At 40.3% G+C, this 20,785-nt stretch overlaps 1 protein-coding gene and 1 pseudogene across 49 annotated transcripts in view; one reads left to right on the forward strand and one right to left on the reverse strand.

Annotated features, from left to right (window-relative positions):
* CLASP1 (cytoplasmic linker associated protein 1) overlaps positions 1-20,785 on the reverse strand; it is a 289,654-nt gene that overhangs the window by 253,831 nt on the left and 15,038 nt on the right. The gene's annotated exons all lie outside the window — the stretch shown is intronic.
* The window catches only part of LOC128932477 (uncharacterized), a 42,346-nt pseudogene that overhangs the window by 7,002 nt on the left and 14,559 nt on the right, over positions 1-20,785 (forward strand).

The following is a 20,785-nucleotide window of genomic DNA, read 5'->3' on the forward strand; positions in this document are numbered from 1 at the left end:
TTCTGAAGGAAGTACTAAACATAGAAAGGAACGAACGGTACCAGCCACTGCAAAAATATCCCAAAAGGTAAAGACCAATGACACAATGAAGAAACTGCATCAAACAACAGGCAAAACAACTAGCCAGTAACAAAATGGCAGAATCAAATTCACACATAACAATATCAACATTAAATGTAAACGGCCTAAATGCCCCAATCAAAAAACACAGACTGGCAAACTGGGTAAAAAGTCAAGACCTATCAGTGTGCTGTATTCAGGAGACCCATCTCATGTGCAAAGACAAACATGGACTCAAAACAAGGGGATGGAAGAAGATTTACCAAACAAATGGAGAGCAAAAAGAAGCAGGGGTTATGATCCTAGTCTGTGATAAAATGGACTTTAAACCAACAAAGATCAAAAGAGACAAAGAAGGATATTATATAATGGTAAAAGGATCATTGCATCAAGAAGAGCCAACGATCCTAAATATATATACGCCCAATATAGGAGCACCCAGGTACATAAAGCAAGTTCTTAACAACCTACAAAGAGACTTAGAGTCCGACACAGTAATAGTGGGAAACCTTAACCCTCCACTGTCAATATTAGACAGATCAATGAGACAGAAAATCAACAAGGATATCTAGAACTTGAATACAGATCTGGACCAAACAGACCTAACAGACATGTACAGAACTCTCCACCCTAAATCCACAGAATATACATTCTTCTCAGCACCACATGGCACTTACTCTAAAATTGACCACATAGTTAGAAGTAAATCACTCCTCAGCAAATGCAAAAGAACCGAAATCATAACAAACAGTCTCTCAGACCACAATGCAATCAAATTACAACTCAGTATTAAGAAACTCACTCAAAACTGCACAAGTACATGGAAACTGAACAACTTGCTCCTGAATGATGACTGGAGTAATAATGAAATGAAGGCAGAAATAAAGATGTTCTTTGAAACCTATGAGAATGAAGACACAATGGACCAGAATGTCTGGGACACATTTAAAGCAGTGTCTAGAGGGAAATTTACAGCAATAAATGCCCAGATGAGAAGGGAGGAAAAAAATCGACACCCTATCTTCAGAATTGAAAGAGCTAGAGGAGCAATATCAAAAAAACTCAAAAGCTAGCAGAAGACAAGAAATAACTAAGATCAGAGCAGAACTGAAGGAGACAGAGACACAAAAAAACCTTCAAAAAAAAAATCAATAAATCTAGCTGGTTTTTTGAAAAGATCAGCAAAACAGACCACTAGCAAGACTAACAGAAAAGAGAGAAGAATTGAATAGACGCAATAAAAAAATGATAAAGAGGTTATTACCACTGATTCCACAGAAATACAAACTACCATCAGAGATAACTATAAACAGCTCTATGCACATAAACCAGTAAATCTGGAAGAAATGGATAAATTCCTGGATACTTGCACCCTCCCAAGACTAAACCAGGAAGAAGTTGAAACCCTGAATAGACCAATAACAACGTCTGAAGTTGAGGCAGCAATTAATAGCCTACCACCCAAAAAAAGCCCAGGTCCAGATGGGTTCACAGCCGAATTCTACCAGACATACAAAGAGGAGCTGGTACAATTCTTTCTGGAACTATTCCAAACAATACAAAAAGAGGGAATCCTCCTTAACTCATGTTATGAGAACAACATCCTCCTCATACCAAATCCTGGCAGAGACACAACTAAAAAAGAAAACTTCAGGCCAATATCCACGATGAACATCGATTCCAAAATCTTGAATAAAATACCAGCAAACCAAATGCAACAGCACATCAAACAGCTTATCCTTCACAATCAAGTAGGCTTCATCCCAGGGATGCAAGGCTGGTTCAACATATGCAAATCTATAAATGTAATCCATCACATAAACAGAACCAAAGACAAAAACCGCATGATTAGCTCAATAGATGCAGAGAAGGCCTTCAACAAAATTCAACAGCCCTTTATGCTAAAACTCTCAATAAACTAGGTATCGATGGAACATATCTCAAAATAATAAAACCTATTTATGACAAACCCACAGTCAATCACATACTGAACGAGCAAAAATGGAAGCATTCCCTTTGAAAACTGGCACTAGATAAGGATGCCCCCCTCACCACTCCTATTCAATATAGTATTGGAAGTTCTAGACAGAACAATCAGGCAAGAAAAAGAAATAATGAGTATTCAATTAGGAAAAGAGGAAGTCAAATTGTCTCTATCTGCAGATGGCATGATTGTATATTTAGAAGACCCCACTGCCTCAGCCCAAAAATCTCCTTAAGTTGATAAGCAACTTCAGCAAAGCCTCAGGATACAAAATCAATGTGCAGAAATCACAAGCATTCCTATACAACAATAAGAGACAGAGAGTCAAATCACAAGCAAACTCCTGTTCACAATTGCTACAAAGAGAATAAGATGTCAAGGAATACAACTAACAAAGGATGTAAAGGACCTCTTCAAGGAGAACTACAAAGAACTGATCAAGGAAATAAGAGAGGACAAAAACAGATGGAAGAACATTCATTCCATGCTCATGGTTAGGAAGAATAAATATTGTGAAAATGGCCATACTGCCCAAAGTAATTTATAGATTCAAGACTATCCCCATCAAGCTACCATTGACCTTCTTCACAGAACTGGAAAAACTCACTTTAAACTTCACATGGAATCAAAAGAAAGTCCACGTAGCCAAGACAATCCTAAGCAAAAAGAACAAACCCAGAGGCATCACACTACCTGACTTCAAACTATACTACAAGGCTACAGTAATCAAAACAGCATGGTACTGTACCAAAACAGAGATGTAGACCAATGGAACAGAACAGAGGCCTCGGAGGCAACACCACACATCTGATCTTTGAACCTGACAAAAACAAGCAACGGGGAAGGATTCCCTGTTAAACAAATGGTGTTGGCAAAACTGGCTAGCCATGTGCAGAACGTAGAAACTGGACCCCTTCCTTACACCTTACACTAAAATTAACTCCAGATGGACTAAAGACTTAAAACATAAGACCTAATATCATAAAAACTCGAGAAGAAAACCCAGGCAAAACCATTCAGGACATAGGCATAGGCAAGGACTTCATGACTAAAACACCAAAAGCAATGGCAACAAAAGCCAAAATAGACAAATGGGATCTAATTAAACTTAGGAGTTTCTGCACAGCAAAAGAAACAATCATTAGAGTGAACCGGCAACCAACAGAATGGAAAAAATTTTTGCAATCTACCCATCTGACAAAGGGCTAATATTCAGAATCTACAAAGAACTAAAGCAGATTTACAAGAAAAAAACAAACAAATCCATTCAAAAGTGAGTGAAGAATATGAACAGACACTTTTCAAAAGAAGACATTTATGAGGCCAACAAACATATGAAAAAATGCTCATCATCACTGGTCATTAGAGAATGCAAATCAAAACCACATTGAGACACCATCTCACACCAGTTAGAATGGTGATCATTAAAAAATCTGGAGACAACAGATGCTGGAGAGGATGTGGTGAAATAAGAACACTTTTACACTGTTGGTGGGAGTATAAATTAGTTCAACCATTGTGGAAGGCAGTGTGGTGATTCCTCAAAGACCTAGAAATAGAAATTCCATTTGACCCAGCAATCCCATTACTGGGTATATACCCAAAGGATTATAAGTAATTTTATTATGAAGACACATGCACACATATGTTCACTGCGGCACTGTTTACAATAGCAAAGACCTGGAACCAATTCAAATGCCCATCAATGATAGACTGGACAAAGAAAATGTGGCACATAAACACCATGGAATACCATGCAGCCATAAAAAACCATGAGTTCGTGTCCTTTTTAGGGACATGGGTGAATCTGGAAACCATCATTCTCAGCAAACTTACAGATGAACAGGAAGTCAAACACTGCATGTTCTCACTCATAGGTGGGTGTTGAACAATGAGAACACATGGGCACAGGGAAGGGAACATCACACACTGGGGTCTGTTGGGGAATTAGGGGCTAGGGAAGGGACAGCAGAAGGAGGGGAGGTTGGGGAGAGATAACACTGAGAGAAATGCCTGATTTAGGTGACGGGGGGATGAAGAAAGCAAACCACCATCCCGTGTATGTGGCTATGAAACGATCCTGCAAGATCTGCACAGGTACCCCAGAACTTAAAGTACAATTAAATAAACAACAAAAAAAAAAAGGCAAAGCAATAAAATAACCTCATTATTTCTCTCAAGAAACAAAAAAAAGAAAGCTTCCAACATACTTGGAGATAACAAGACATACATACACACAAAAAGGCTTGTCAAGGTAAGAGTTCAACATAAACACAAGATGTACAATTAGTAGATTTAACAAGTAAAATACTGCACCTGCCAAATAAGGAATGTGAATAAGTACTATGAAACCTCAGAGAAGAGAATGGATCAAGAAAGCCTGGAATGCCGAGTCAAAACCATATAAACACAAGATTCAGCCTGAGCTTTGTGTTAAAATGTGGCTAAGATGTGCATTCAATAGTTATGGTGGCTGAGCACGGTGGCTCACGTCTGGAACCCTAGCACTTTGGGAGGCCAAGGTGGATGGGTTGCCTGAGGTCAGGAGTTCGAGATCAGCCTGGCCAGCATGGTGAAAACCCATCTCTACCAAAAATACAAAAATTAGCTGGGCACAGTGGCACACACCTGTAATCCCTGCTACTTGGGAAGCTAAGGAAGGAAAATTGCTTGAAGCCAGGAGGTAGAGGTTGCAATGAGCTAAGATAGCGCCATTGCACTCTACCCTGTAAACGGGAATGAGACTTCATCTCACACACAAAAAAAATAGTTATGCCACTGAAGGAAAAGCAGCATAAACAAAATGAAGGAGGTGAAGTCTGGTAAGGCAGACACAGTGAGATACCTGTGACATAAGTAGGCATCATTACTCTTATTTTGAAGATATGGAAATGCAGCTCAGAAAGGTTAGTTTATAAAAACAAAAATAGGCCAGGGCCTGTAATCCCAGCACTTTGGGAGGCCTAGGCATGTGGAAGTTCGAAACCAGCCTGGCGAAATCCCATCTCTACTAAAAATACAAAAATCAGCCAGGTGTGATGGCACACACCTATAATCCCAGCTACCCGGGAGGCTGAGGCAGAAGAATCATTTGAACCCAGGAGGTGGAGGTTGCAGTGAGCTGAGATCATGCCACTGCACTCCAGCCTGGGCCATAAAGCAAGATTCCATCTCAAAAAATAAGTAAGTAAGTAAAACCAAAAACAAACAAACAAAACCTGCCTAAGGTTTTAAAACTAATAACTGTCAAGCAATAATTCAAAACCAGATCTGCTTGGCCCCAACATTTGTGTTCTTTTCACTATACTACAACTTAATTGAAAGTTCAAAGTATGGGCACTTATTAACTGAAACAAGAAAATGTTTCAGCTACAGCATGTGGGGCATAAGAAAGAGAAAATTAGGAGACATGAAGTCAAATCATAAATAAGGAACTCAAGAAGCCTTAATAATATTCTATACCAAAGTATCAAGAAGCAATTAAATTGCCAGCATGAGTTAATCAATAACCACATTTTAAAAATCTCCATGGAAATATTCTGACAGGTATTGAACTGTGCTGACTACTAAAAATCACAAAAAGTAAAGACTTCATCAAGGCCTTCAAAGAAGGTCACTGTCTGAAAGAGGAAAGAAACAAACACAGTCACAATAGTATGGAGACAAGTCTTAAACCAGAAGTTTATAGAAAGTGCTGTGGGTAGAAGAGGAAGGAAGATAAAACTCTGCCTGAGGAAACCCAGTAATGCTTCAACTGGGAATTGCAAGAATGGTGAATCTACCACCAAGCGCAGGGCAGCTCAGCACCAAGCAGAGCTCAGCACTGGAGCAGCCCCAGCTTTCATTTGTCAGTCACTGGTCCCTCCCCAACTTCCACTGAAGACTCCCACTCCAGCCTCCCTGGTTCCCTCCCTATCTCCTCTCAGCTTCCTTAGTGGTTTCAGCACCCAGACAGATGACAATTCCTCCTCCTTTCTGCGTCCTCAGACCTTTAACCTTCCAGTTGTCTGCTCCCAGGAATCAGCAATCTCTCCTCTGCTAGCTCATTCCCAGCAGCTTGTAAATGTCCTCTAAATCACTCATCTTACAAAGGCCCTCTCTTGAGCTCACATGTCTTTCATCAACAACACCATCAACAGTGAAGCTTCTTTAAGCTGTTGTCTACTCCAGGCAGCTCCACTGATAAACTTCCTGTTCCCTCCACAGACCCTCTGAGCTGGCTTCACCCACGCACTCCACGGCAGCTTTTGCCAGAAGCACCAGTGACAGCCATGTTGGCAAATCCAAGGAAGACCTTTCTGCACTTAACAAACTGTACAACTCAGCAGCAATCCCAAGTTGATCACCCCTTCCTTCTTGAAAAATTCCCTACTTGTGTGAAAACAAATGCTCGTGCCTCCTTACTACTTCTCTGGTTGCATCTACTCAACCATCTCTACCCACCTTCCAGATCTCTGTTGGTGGGCTCAGTCGAGTGCCTCTTGTCCTCTCATGCTGCTCATTCCAAAATAACCAGCAACCATTCCCATGCCTATAATCTGATGTCTCCCAAATTTGTGTCTCCAAGCCAAATACCTCTGAGCTCTAGTCATATACACTGGCCTCCTTTTGGTTCCAAACTCTTTACTACTTCAGGGCTTTCACTTACGTTATTCCTTCTGCAAAAAAAAAAAAAAAAATATATATATATATATATATATATATATATATATATATATATTGGCCCAGCTACCTCTTTTTCATCTTTCAGTCTTTAGCTTAAATGCTGCCTTCTCAGAGACCCACTGGAAGTCCATTCTAGGGGGGCTCCCTTGTCACTGCATGCTGTTCTCTACTTTCAAGTACTTAAGGTACAATTCTGTCATGTATTTACTGTCTGATTTTCCAACAGGACTGTCAGCCTTAAGAAGGTGGGGACCTGATTTATTTTGTTCACCTGATGCCTGTTGCAAACAAGGTAGTCCAGAAATACTTGTCCAAAGAATAAAGCTTGCTCAGGCTGAAAATCAAAGGACAGTCACTGGCAGTTGAGTTCCACTCTTTCTTAGAGGTAGAGGTAGGGAAGAAGGTAGAAAACATTACAGGTAAAAGGAATGTGCAAATACACATGGACAAAGCACAGACGCAAGAGTGTGTGGCCTGCTCAGAGGAAAACAAGCAGTCTAGAAAGACCAAATAACTGGTTCCAACCCTGTAACACTGCTGATCCCCGCTCCTGGGTGAAAGAGGAAAGTTACTCAAGGATGTCTGATAATTATTCCATATATACACCAAGAATTATTATATAGACAAAATATTCATATTTATATGTTTTAATACTGAGAAAGTGTTCATATTTTTCAAGCTTACCTTTATGTATTGTGAATATACTATGTTTTTTAGTACAAAAATAATGTAAAAATATTTTCAAATTCTTAGTTTGATGTTTTTATTTCAATTAACAAATACTAGAAATTCTACCAGAGTTCTCTAGCGCTCTATGATTCTAGATACTAAAAAGATGAAATAATTCTCAAAAAGCCTGTAAAATACTAGTCAGGCATACAACAGAAAGACTGGGCAGACACAAGGCCCAACAGTCAATTTCTCGCACCAAAAGTCAAGAGTACTTTGGTCTTGCAGGGAAATTTATACAAGTCACCTTTGAACTGGAGAATCTGGAAACTGGCTGGGTATATAATTATATACCTTGGAAAGATCATTAAAAGCTGGAATTACTCAAATATACTCAAGAATATTCTGCAGTAGGAAAAAAATCAGAGTTAAACTAATTTTCTCTCATTCTCTAGCCCTCACTCCAGCATATACAATGATTGCTTACAATGTAATTATGACAAAATCCAACCACAATGTAAAAGCTCAAAAATGAATAAAAGGTTCAGGATCACCACATTACATTAAAAAGGAGGTCACGTGAACAACAAAACAAAATCATTAACATTGGCTAACTTCTAGCTCATAACATTACAGGTCCCTTAATATTATCTTTGTGTTTTCTAAATTTTTTCTATGATATATATTACTTTTATAATTACAATTAGAAAAATGATATTCAAAACTCAGGCACTATCATTTCACGGTGGAGGGAAACCTACCTTTCAATACCACAGCACGTGGTGAAGTAAACATAAGAAAAACATTCCTGAGAAAATGGAGCTAGCAGTTACTTCCATAAATAATCGCAAAAACAAACAAAAAAGAGGCAACTGCATCACAGTACACTTGCCACCAGAAAATAGTAGAGAAAAATACTACACCAGTGTCAGATAAGGTACTCACAATGATAGTATCTGCCTTCACTAGCATTTTAATAAAGTAATTTTTAAAATCCTCTCAGAGATCTTAAATATTTTGTTCCCCAAATGCGAACTGTATAAGTAGAACAGAGTTTTCATTCTATTTTTTATTTCTCCTGTGGCAGGTTTAGGCTACTGGATTAAAATCACTTCTATTTTTTTCTACTCCTTGAAACTCCCTCAAAGATGAAACAAGATGGACATGCACTGAGAAATGCTGACGCTTGGTGATGGGTATGCAAAGGTTTGTTAGAATCTCTTTACTTTTATATCTGTTAGAAATTACCCAGAGCCAGGCACAGTGGCTCACGCCTGTGATCTCAACATTTTGGGAGGCCCGGGTGGGCGGATTACCTGAGGTCCGGAGTTCAAGACCAGCCTGGCCAACATAGTGAAACCCCATCTCTACTAAAAATACGAAAATTAGCCAGGCGTGATGGTGCATGCCTGTAATCCCAGCTACTCAGGAGGATGAGGCAGGAGAATTATTTGAACCCGGGAGGCGGAGGTCACAGTGAGCCAAGATCGCTCATTGCACTCCAGCCTGGGCAACAGAGTGAGACTCGATCTCAAACAAAAAAGAAAAAAGGAGGAAAAAAAAAAAGAAAATTATCCAGAATTAGCAGGGCCAATGGTACAATGAATAACATGCCTGATTATGGATCAGAAATTACCTATAATTAAAGTGGCATCTAATTGTGGTTTTGATTTTCATTTCCCTAAGGAATAAAGATATTGAGCTTCTTTTTTTTTTCTTTTTGAGACGGAGTCTCGCTCTGTCACCGGGTTGGGGGGCAGTGGCATGATCTCGACTCACTGCAACCTCTGCCTCCCAGGTTCGAGCGAGTCTCCTGCCTCAGCCTCCCGAGTAGCTGAGACTACAAGTGTAGTCTAATTTTTTATTTTTAATAGAGATGAGGTTTCGCCATGTTGGCCAGGATGGTCTTGATCTCTTGATCTTGTTATCAGCCCGCCTCCGCCTCCCAAAGTGCTGGGATTATAGGCATGAGCCATCACGCCCAGCCTTGAGCTTTCTTTCATGGATGTATTGGCCATTTGGACATCTTCTTTGGAGAAATGTCTGATCAAATACTTTGCTCATTTGTTAACTGGGTTATGTGTCTTTTTACTATTTTATTAATTTCTAAAATATATTTTGGATAAAATTCCTTTATCAGATATATGACAAGCAAATATTTTTTCTCATTCTGGGATGTCTTCATTTTCTTGATGGTATCACTGGGAAAAAAAAGTTTTCCATTTTAATGAAGATCAAGATCAATTTATCTGTTTTTCTTTTGGTGCCTAAGTTCTAGGTGTCATACTGAAAAAGCCAAGCATGGTGGCTCACACCTATAATCCCAGCAGGTTTGGGAGGCTGAGGCAGGCAGACTGCTTGAGCTCACAAGTTTGAGAACAATCTGGGCAGTGCTAGTAAACCAGAGACAGATATAGCAAAACCCTGCCTTTTGTAGAGATAGCAAAACCCTATCTCTACAAAAAATTCAAACATCAGCTGAGTGTGGTGGTACATGCTGTGGTCCCAGCCACTTGAGAGGCTGAAGTAGGAGGATCCCTGAGCGAGCCCAGCAAGAAGTCCAGGCTGCAGTGAGACCCTGTATCAAACAAAAATAAAGAAACATTGTCTAATGTAAGGGCATGAAGATTTACAACCACGTTTTTCTTCTAAGAGGTGTTTTTTTCTTTTTTAATGAAGATGGTGTCTCACTATGTTGCCCAGGCTGGTCTCGAATTCCTGGGCTCAAGTGATCTTCCCACCTTGGCCTCCCAAAGTGCTGGGATTCCAGGTGTGAGCCACTAGGCTCAGCCTGAGTTTTATTGTTTTTAGGTCTATGATGAATTCTGAATTTATATATATAAGTGAGGTAAGGGTCCAAATTCCTTCTTTAGTTATGTGGGTATCAACTTGTACCACCATAATTTGTTGAAAAGACTATTCTTTATCCACTTAACTGCCCTTCCACTTTGCTGAAAACCAGTTGACCATAAATGGAAGGGTTTAGTTCTAGATTCTCATTCTATTCCATGGATCTATATGTCTTTCTTTATGCCAGTATCAGATTGTCTCAATTACTGTAACTTTGTAGTAAGTTATCAAAGTCCTCCAATTTTGTTCTTTTTCAAGATTGTTTTGGCAATTCTGCGTTCCCTGCATTACTACAAGAATTTTAAGATCAGCTTGTCAATTTCTGCAAAATAGGTATCTGGAATTTTTTTCTTTTTTTTTTTTGAGACGGAGTCTCACTCTGTCACCCAGGCTGGAGTACAACAGCATGATCTCGGCTCACTGCAAACTTCTGCCTCCCAGTTTCAAGCGATTCTTCTGCCTCAGCCTCCTGAGTAGTTGGGATTACAGCCACACACCACCACACCCAGCTAATTTTCGTATTTTTAGTAGTGATGGGATTTCACCATGTTGGCCAGGCTGGTCTTGAACTCGTGATCCACCGGACTTAGCCTCCCAAAGTGCTGGGATTATAGACATAAGCCACCATGCCTGACCTGAAATTTTAATAGGGGTAGTGTTGAATCTATATGGGGAGTATTACCATCTTATCAATAGTAAGTCTTCCAATCCCTGAACATAGAGTATGTTTCCATTTATTTAGATCTTCCATTAATGTTTTAGTTCAAAATATAAGTTCTGGCCAGGCAAAGTGGCTCAGGAGGTCAAGGCAGGTAGATCACTTGAACTCAGGAGTTCGACACCAACCTGGCCCAACATGGAGAAACCCAGTCTTTAAAAAAACACAAACATTAGCCAGGCATGGTGGTATACACCTGTGGTATCAACTACTCTGGAGGCTGAGGTGGAAGGATCACCTGAGCCCATGAGGCGGAGTTTGCAGTGAGCTGACACCATGCCACTGCACTCCAGCCTGGGCAACAAAAGTGAAGCCCTGTCTCAAAAAAAAAAAAAAAAAATGTAAGTTCACTTCTTTTGTTAACTTTATTCCCAAATGTTTTATTCTTTTTGATGCTATTGTGAATGGAATTGTTTTCTTGGTTTCATTTTTAAATTACTCATTGTACAGGTATAACAATAAAATTATTTCTGTATATTGATCCCGTATTCTGCAACTTTGAGGAGCTCATAATAGTTTTATAGTGCATTCCTTAGGATGTTTTATATACAAGATCATGGCATCTGCAAATAGAGATTATCTTAGCTTCCTTTTCAATATGGATGCCTTTTCTTTCTTTTTCTTATCTAATTGCCCTGGCTAGAACCTCCAATACGGTGTTAAAGCAAAGTGTCAAAGAGGCTATACCTGTCTTGGTCAGACGCAGTGGCTCACACCTATAATCCCAGCACTTGGGGAGGCCGAGGCAGGTGGATCACTTAACCAACCTCAGGAGTTCAAGATGAGCCTGGGCAACATAGTAAAACCCCCCCACCCACCCTCCCCTCTCTCTCTCTCTCTCTATATATATATATATATTTTTTTTTTTAATTAAAAACTGTATCTGTCTTGTTCCTAACCTTAGGACAACATTGTCTTTCGTCATTAAGTATGATACTAGCTGTGGGTTTTCACAGATGGCCTTTATCACACTGAGGAAGTTCCCTTCCATTTCTAATTTATTGAATGTTTTCATCCTGAAACAATGTTGGATTTAATCAAATGTTTTTCTTACAGCTATCGAGATGATTATGTTGGTCTCGTCCTTTATTCTATTACATGGCATGTTACATTAATTTACAGACATAACGCCAACTTTATATACCTGAGACAATTCCCACTCAGTCACAGTATAGAATTCTTGTGCAAGTATTTTGTTGAGGAATTTTACACCTATATCCATAAAGGATATTGTTCTGTAATTTTCCTGTCTTGTCATGTCTTTGCCTGGTTTTGGTATCAGCCTACTAATGTTCTCACAGGATAAACTGGAAAGTCATCCCTTTTCTTTATTTTGAAAGTGTGAAGAATTGTGCCAATCCTTCTTTAAATATTTGGTAGAATCACAAAACACAAAGTCATTTGGGCCTGAGCTTTTCTGTGGGGGGCTTTTTGATTATTAATTCAATCTCTTTGTTATTAGTCTATTCAGATTTTCTATTTCTTCGGAAGGCTGAGGCAAGAGAATCGCTTGAACCCAGGAGGAGGAGGATGTAGTGAGCCACGATCACGCCACTGCACTCCACCCTGAGCAACAGAGCAAGACTCATCTCAAACAAACAAACAAAGATTCTCTATTTCTTTGGGAGTGAATTTCAGTTGTGTCTTTCAAAAAATGCTTACATTTCACATGTTATCCAACTTCTTGGCCTAAAATATATCCTAATATTTCTTTTTTCTTTTTTTTTTTTTTTTTGAGACATAGTTTCGCTCTTGTTGCCCAGGAGTGCAATGGCACAATCTCCTTCTGCTTCCTGGGTTCAAGTGATTCTCGTGTCACAGCCTCCTGTGTAGCTGGGACTACAGACACACACCACTATGCCTGGCTAATTTTTGTATTTTTACTAGAGATGGGGTTTCACCATATTGGCCAGGATGGTCTCAATCTCTTGACCTTGTGATCTGCCCACCCCGGCCACCCAAAGTGCTGGGATTATAAGCGGGCACCACCACACCTGGCCGTATTTCCTTATAATCATTGTTATTTTCCATGTAAGGTCAACAGTGACGTCCTTTCTTTCATTCCTCATTTTATTAATCTATTAATCTAGCTCAAGGTTTGTCAATTTTGTTGATGTTTACGAAGAACCTAATTTTTTACTGTTTTTCCCTACATCTTTTCCCTCTATTTCATTTATTTCCAATCTAGCTTTTATCATTTTATTCCTTCTGCTCACTTTGGATTTTGTATGTTCTTCTCTTATTAGTTTCTTAAGGTGGAAGATTAGGTTATGGATTTGATATCTTTCTTCTTTTTTAATACAACCGTTTATAGCTATAAATTTACCTCTGGAAATTGCTTTTGCTCTATTTCTTAACTTATGATAGATTGCTTTGTTTTTTGCATGAAGCATAGTAGGCCCTCAATAAACATTTATTGTTGAAAAATGAACATCAGGGGATTTTTTTCTTCTTCTTGTTTTTTCAGATGGATTTTCACTCAGCCACCCAGGCTGGAATACAGTGGGCAGTGGCATGATCTGGGTTCACTGCAACCTCCACCTGCCTCAGCCTCCCAAATAGCTAGGCACCCACTACCATGCCCGGCTAATTTTTTTTTATTTTTAGTAAAGATAGAGTTTTGGCATGTTGGCCAGGCTGGTCTTGAACTCCTGACCTCAGGTGATCCGCCTACCTTGGCCTCCCAAAATGTTGGGATTACAGGCATGAGCCACTGCGCCTGGCCAGGGTTTTTTGTTTTCAATTGTGGTAAAACGTATATAAGATTTGCCATTTTAACTATTTTAAAACATATAATTAATTCAGTGATAAAGTACGTTCACATTGTTGTGCAACCATCATCATCATGGTAGGAAATATTTTGTCTTCATTTATCTCAGAGTATTTTCCAATTTTCCTGTGGCTTTCTTTTTGAATCACTGGTGATTTCAGTGTGTATAGCTGAATTTCCACATATCTATGAATATCCCAAATTTCCTTATGTTATTGATATCTAATTTCATTCCATTATGGTCAGAGAACATACTATGATTTCTATCCTTTAAATTAATTGAGGTTTGTTTTATGGCATAACATATGGTCTATCCTCAAGTGTTCCATATGTACTTCAGAACAGTGTGCATCCTGCTATATTGGAAGGGGTGTTCTATAAATGTCTGTCCCCTAATGATTTAAAAATTTGCCTGCATCTAGATCAGGTTTAAGGAAAAAAACTGTCAATTATTTAAATTTTAAATTTTGATTTTATCCCCCACTTTCTATACTAAGTATTCCATGTGCATGTACAAATGAAAATCAAGTCTCCCTTCAAAAATAAAAATGTTTCTAGTAACACATGAAGAGTTGGTTTCCTGCAGTGAAATCCACTAAAAAGCTAAGCACAAAGGAGCATGTATGCTAGCTTATGAGATTTTCTTCTTTTTTTTTTTTTCCCCGAGATGGGAGTCTCTCTCTGTAGTAAAGTGGCACAATCTTGGCTCGCTTCAACCTCTGCTTCCCAGGTTCAAGTGTTTTCCTGCCTCAGTCTCCCAAGTATCTGGGATTACAGGCATCTGCCACCATGCCCCGCTAATTTTTGTATTTTTAGTATAGACAGGGTTTCACCATGTTGGCCAGGTTGGTCTAGAACTCCTGACCTCAGGTGATCTGCCCACTTTGGCCTCCCAAAGTACAGGGATCACAGGAGTGAGCCACCTCACCCAGCCTGCTTGAGAGATTTTCTAAGAAATTCCAGAAACAGAAAAATCCCCAGACTCAGATGAATAAGAAGAGAGGAGAATAGGCCCGGCACGGTAGCCTGTAATCCCAGAGCTTTGGGAGGCTGAGGTGGGTGGATCACGAGGTCAGGCGATCGAGACCATCCTGGCCAACATGGTGAAGCCCTGCCTCTGTCTCTACTGGGAAAAAAAAAAAAAAATAGCCAGGTATGGTGGCGGATGCCTGTAGTCCAAGCTACTCAGGAGACTGAGGCAGAGGAATCCCTTGAACCAGGAGGTAGAGGTTGCAGTGAGCCGAGATCGTGCCACTGCACTCCAGGTGGGCGACAGAGCAAGACTCCATCTCAAAAAAAAGAAAGAAAAGAAATTGAGACTATCCTGACCAACATGGTGAAACCCTGTCTCTACCAAAAATACAAAAATTAGCTGAACATGGTGGCCCATGCCTGTAGTCCCAACTACTTGGGAGGCTGAGAGAGGAATCATTTGCACCCATGAGACAGAGGTTGCAGTGAGCCAAGATCATGCCACTGCACTCCAGCCTGGCGACAGAGCGAGACTCCATCTCAAAAATAAAAAAAAATTAAAAAAAAGAGAGAGAGAGGAGAACATCTGGTATGTCATTTGATACAGTACGACGGCTGACGTGGCCATCCCAAATTTCCCAAAGGAGCTAAGTTATACCCAGGTGAAAAAAAAAACTCTATTAACTCCCGGGTATTTAATGTGAAGACAGAAGGTATAAGGAGGCTGAGGATTTAAAAACAAAAGAAGTCTTTCTCTGTTATTGAATAAAGAAGTCAAGTGATAAAGAATCAATACACCAATAGTTTAAAATTTGGCTTTCATTTCATCAATAAAATAAGCATAGCTACTTTGTATTTGAAACAGTACCTTCCAATGTATTACGTGATCATACAAGTGCTACTTTTTATTTCATAAACAAAAATGTCATCATTGTTGTTTCCTAGTTTGCTTTTGTTTGTTTGTTTGTTTGTTTTGAGATGGAATTTTGCTCTTGGTACCCAGGCTGGAGTACAATGGCGCGATCTTAGTTCACTGCAATCTGCGCCTCCCAGGTTCAAGAGATTCTCCTGCCTCAGTCTCCTTAGTAGCTGGGATTACAGGTGCCTGTCACCACACCCTGCTAATTTTTGTATTTTTAGTACAGACGCGGTTTCACCACATTCGCCAGGCTGGTCTTGAACTCCTGACCTCTGGTGATCCACCTGCCTGGACCTCCCAAAGTGTTGGGATTACAGACATGAGCCACCGCGGCTGGCCTAGTTTGCTTTTCTAGTTGTTTTCTAGCTTGTTTTTTTCACTGAAATGATTGCGGATTTTACAGGCCAATAAGAACCAATCTTTTATCATCATTCTTGGTAACTGCATGGCATGCTGTTGTTTAGATGTATATAATTTATTCCCAATTCCCTGTTCTTTAATGTTAATGTTATTAAAAAAGGATGACCAAAACAAAGAAAAAAAAGAGTTAAGAAAAGGGATGACCAGCTGCAATGAACAACTTTGTATGACGTTTTAGTATACTTTTCGTTTTGAGATGTAGTCTTGCTGTGTCAGGAGCTAAGGCACTCAGCCCATTTTAGCATTCTTGATAAATTATTTCCTTAGATGCATTCTTAGATTTGAACTGGTTGGATCAAGAGATGTTGCCAAATTGTCTTACATATTCTTATTTTTTATTCTCTATCCCCTACAAAACCTCTGCAAGATTGTTATTATAAAACCTATTTTACAGACAAGAAAAGATTCAGAAGTAAAGTGACTTCTGGGGTCACGAAGCAAGTATGAAACAGAACCAGGATTTTAATTCCTGTTTTGTTTTGTTTTGTTATGTTTTGGAGAGATGGGGTCTTGCTATGTTGCCAATGCTGGTCTTGAACTCCTGGCCTCAAGTGATCCTCCCTCTTGGGCCTCCCAAAACACCGGGATTACAGATGTGAGCCACTGCATCTGGTCAGAACCAAGATATGAACTTTGCTTTCTAAATCAAAATCCAGGGCTATTTTCACCAAAATGCAGCTCCTTCTTCTCACGAACAACAGACACACATCTCTGAGTACTTTAGACATACATATAATTTAGGGAAAAGACCTACAAAGGAAAGATATATGTACATTTAATGTTCTCAAAGTAAGAGCCGGAAAGTTTGAATACAGAGGAATAACTAGTACTATTCAATCATATTTCAAGCTCATATAGTTTGTCGGTTCTTTACTAAGCTTATACCTAACAAAAATTTGCTGTATTTCTCAGATAAGCTATAGTAGGACACTGCTATTACTATAAAGAAATTTTTGTATTTATTTTTTATGGACTTACAAAATAAAATTCCAAAAGAAAAGCACAAAAAGAGATCTCTGCATTAATAATGTTAGTATATACTGAGTTGTACTACATACAGCAGCTCAGTTTCCAAAATGAATTGCAATTGCTTCAATAGGAATAAGCTCATTTTTCCAATATGAACTTATTCCTATTTGACATTAACAAAGCTTTTCCCTAACATACCAAAAGACCTAACCATCACTCTAGTCCTACATTTTCAAAAAAGGTCACTTAAGAATGTAACTGAGGCTGAGCGTGATGGCTCACACCTATAATCCCAGCACTCTGGCAGCCCAACACGGGTGGATCACTTGAGGCTAGGAATTTGAGACCAGCCTGGCTAATATGGTGTAACCCTGTCTCTACTAGAAATACAAAAATTAGCCAGACGTGGTGGCACACTCCTGTAACCCCAGCTACTCCTGATGCTGAGGCACGAGAATCGCTTGAACCCGGGAGGCAGAGGTCACTGTTAGTCAAGATCACACTTCTGCACTCCAGCCTGGGTGACCAAACAACACACCACCTCAAAAAAAAAGAAAGAAAGAAAGAAAGAAAGAAAGAATGTAATTGTATGTAATCAAATAAACACTATAATACACTGCTGATAAGAATAAAAAGTAAGAATATGTAAGACAATTTGGCAACATCTCTTGATCTAACCAGTTCAAATCTAGAAAAGCAAACTAGGCCAGCCGCGGTGGCTCACGTCTATAATCCCAACACTTTGGGAGGCCCAGGCAGGTGGATCACCAGAGGTCAGGAGTTCAAGACCAGCCTGGCGAACATGGTGAAACCGCGTCTGTACTAAAAATACAAAAATTAGCAGGGTGTGGTGACAGGCACCTGTAATCCCAGCTACTAAGGAGACTGAGGCAGGAGAATCTCTTGAACCTGGGAGGCGCAGATTGCAGTGAACTAAGATCGCGCCATTGTACTCCAGCCTGGGTACCAAGAGCAAAATTCCATCTCAAAACAAACAAACAAACAAACAAAAGCAAACTAGGAAACAACAATGATGACATTTTTGTTTATAAAATAAAAAGTATTTATTTATATGCTTCATACATAGAAAATGTATGGACGAGAACGCACCAAAATGTTATTACTGTGTTTTCCTTTTTTTTTTTTTTGATTTTTATTTTTGAGAGGGAGTCTCACTCTGTCATCCAGACTGGAGTGCAGTGACACAATCTCAGCTCATGGAACCTTCACCTCCCAGGTTCAAGCAATGCTCCTGCCTCAGCCTCCTGAGTACCTGGTATTATAGGTGCACACTATCATGCCCACCTAACTTTGCATTTTTAGTAGAGACAGGGTTTCACCATGTTGGCCAGGCTAATCTCGAAGTCCGGACCTCAAGTGATCCACCTGCCTCAGCCTCCCAAAATGCTGGGATTACAGGCATGAGCCACTACTCCCAGCCTCTATTCAAATTCTTTTTAGTTAAATCATACTCTATCCAATAAATATCAGAAAGTTGTTTTTAAAGTTAAATCAAATTGTAATTCTGATATCACAACCATTATCCACTACAACACGTACTGAAAAACATAGCAAGTTCTGTAGCTCACCATATTGGAAAGAAACACACACACACACACACACACACACGTTGGCAGGCTGGTCTCGAACCCCTGACCTCAGGTGTTCCACCCACCTTGGCCTCCCAAAGTGCTGGGATTACAGGTACGAGCCACCGTGCCCAGCTAATTTTGTGTTTTTAGTAGAGGGGTTTTCGCCATGTTGGCCAGACTTGTCTCAAAATCAACTCCTGACCTCAGGTGATCCACCCACCGCAGCCACCCAAAGTCCTGGGATTATTACACTACATGTATTGAAAAACACAGAAAGTTTTGTAGATCACCATATTGGAAAGAAACACACACACACGCACACATGCACACACACACACACACACACGCACACATGCACACACACACACGCACACGCGCACACATGCACACACACACACACACACACACACGGGGTGGGGAGGAGCAATTATTCAGTAAACCTTCTGTATCTAGTACTCATCTCTAGAAGGCAGTATTAATAACACCTACAAGGACACAAAGCTTATTCCTGCTCATCCAGTCACAAAATTCTTGCCAAATCAAAATAGAAAAGCAAACAAGAAATGAGAAGAGGCCAAGCATGGTGGCTCATGCCTATAATCCCAGCACTTTGGGTGGCCAGGGTGGGTAGATTCACCTGAGGTCAGGAGTTTGAGACCAGCCTGGCCAACATGGCAAAACCCCTACTAAAACTACAAAATTAGCCATGCACGGTGGCTCATGCCTGTAATCCCAGCACTTTGGGAGGCTAAGGTGGGTGGAACACCTGAGGTCAAGAGTTCAAGACCAGCCTGGCCAACATGATGAAACCCTATCTCTACTAAAAATATAAAAATTAGCTAAGCATGGTGGTGCACACCTGTAATCCTAGCTACCTGAGAGGCTGAGGCAGGAGAATCACTAGAACCCAGGAGCCGGAGGTTGCAGTGAGCCAAGAATAAGCCATTGTACTCCAGCCTGGACAACAAGTGCAAAACTATGTCTCAAAAAAAAAAAAAAAAAAACCAAAAATGAGAAGGAAAGTGCACACTTTGCTTTGATCACTGAACTATAGTCATGTTTTAATTCAGAAAATGACACATGACATGTTTCTATGCCATTATGAAATTACTTTTTTTGTTGCTGTTTTAAGACGGCAACTCCCACTCTGTTGCCAGGCTGGAGTACAGTGGAGCAATCTCAGCTCATTGCAACCTCTGCCTCCTGGGTTCATGTGATTTTCCTGCCTCAGCCTCCCAAGTAGCTGGGACTACATATGTGTGCCACCACGCCCTGCTATTTTTTGTATTTTTAGTAGAGATGGGGTTTCACCATGTTGGCCAGGATGGTCTTGATCTCTTGATCTTGTGTTCTGCCTGCCTCAGCCTCCCAAAGTACTGGCATTACAAGCATAAGACATCATGCCTGCCCTGAAATTATTTAAATGTATTTTTAAAATACATATTTCAGGCCAGGTACAGTGGCTCACACCTGTAATCCCAGCACTTTTGGAGGCCAAGGTGGGAAGATCGCTTGAGCTCATGAGTTCAAGAACAGCCTGGGCAACATAGTGAGACCGCATCTTTACAAAAAACCACAAAAATCAGGCCAGGTGCCGTGTCTTATGCCTGTAATCCCAGAACTTTGGGAGACCAAGACGGGTGGATCACCTGAGGTCAAGAGTTCCAGACCAGCCCGGCCAACATGGTGAAACCCTGTCACTAGTAAAAATGCAAAAATTGACCAGGTGTGGTGGCATGCTCCTGTAATCCCAGCCATCCAGGAGGCTGAGGTGGGAGAACTGCTTGAACCTGAGAGGCAGAGGCTGTAGTGAGCCGAGATCACACTACTGCACTTCGGCCCAGGCAACAAAGCAAGACCTCATCTCAAAAAAATAAAATAAAATAAATACAAAATCAGCCAGGCATGGTAGTATGCACCTTTACCTGTAGCCCTAGCTACCTGGGAGGCTGAGGTAGGAGAGTGGTTTGAGCCTGAGAGGCAGAGGTTGCAGTGAGCCAAGATTGTGCCACTATAGCCTGGGCAATAGTGCTTTGACTCAAAAAACAAAACACATCTCGTACTGCAGGTTGGATTTCTTTAAAATCCCCAAATTGAACAATCTGGCAAAATCTATTAATATGGCCAGGCATGGTGGCTCAAGCCTGTAATCCCAGCACTTTGGGAGGCCGAGGCAGGTGGATCACAAGGTCAAGAG

The sequence above is a fragment of the Callithrix jacchus genome, chromosome 6 (assembly GCF_049354715.1).
Source record: "Callithrix jacchus isolate 240 chromosome 6, calJac240_pri, whole genome shotgun sequence".
NCBI classification, from domain to species: domain Eukaryota; kingdom Metazoa; phylum Chordata; class Mammalia; order Primates; family Cebidae; genus Callithrix; species Callithrix jacchus.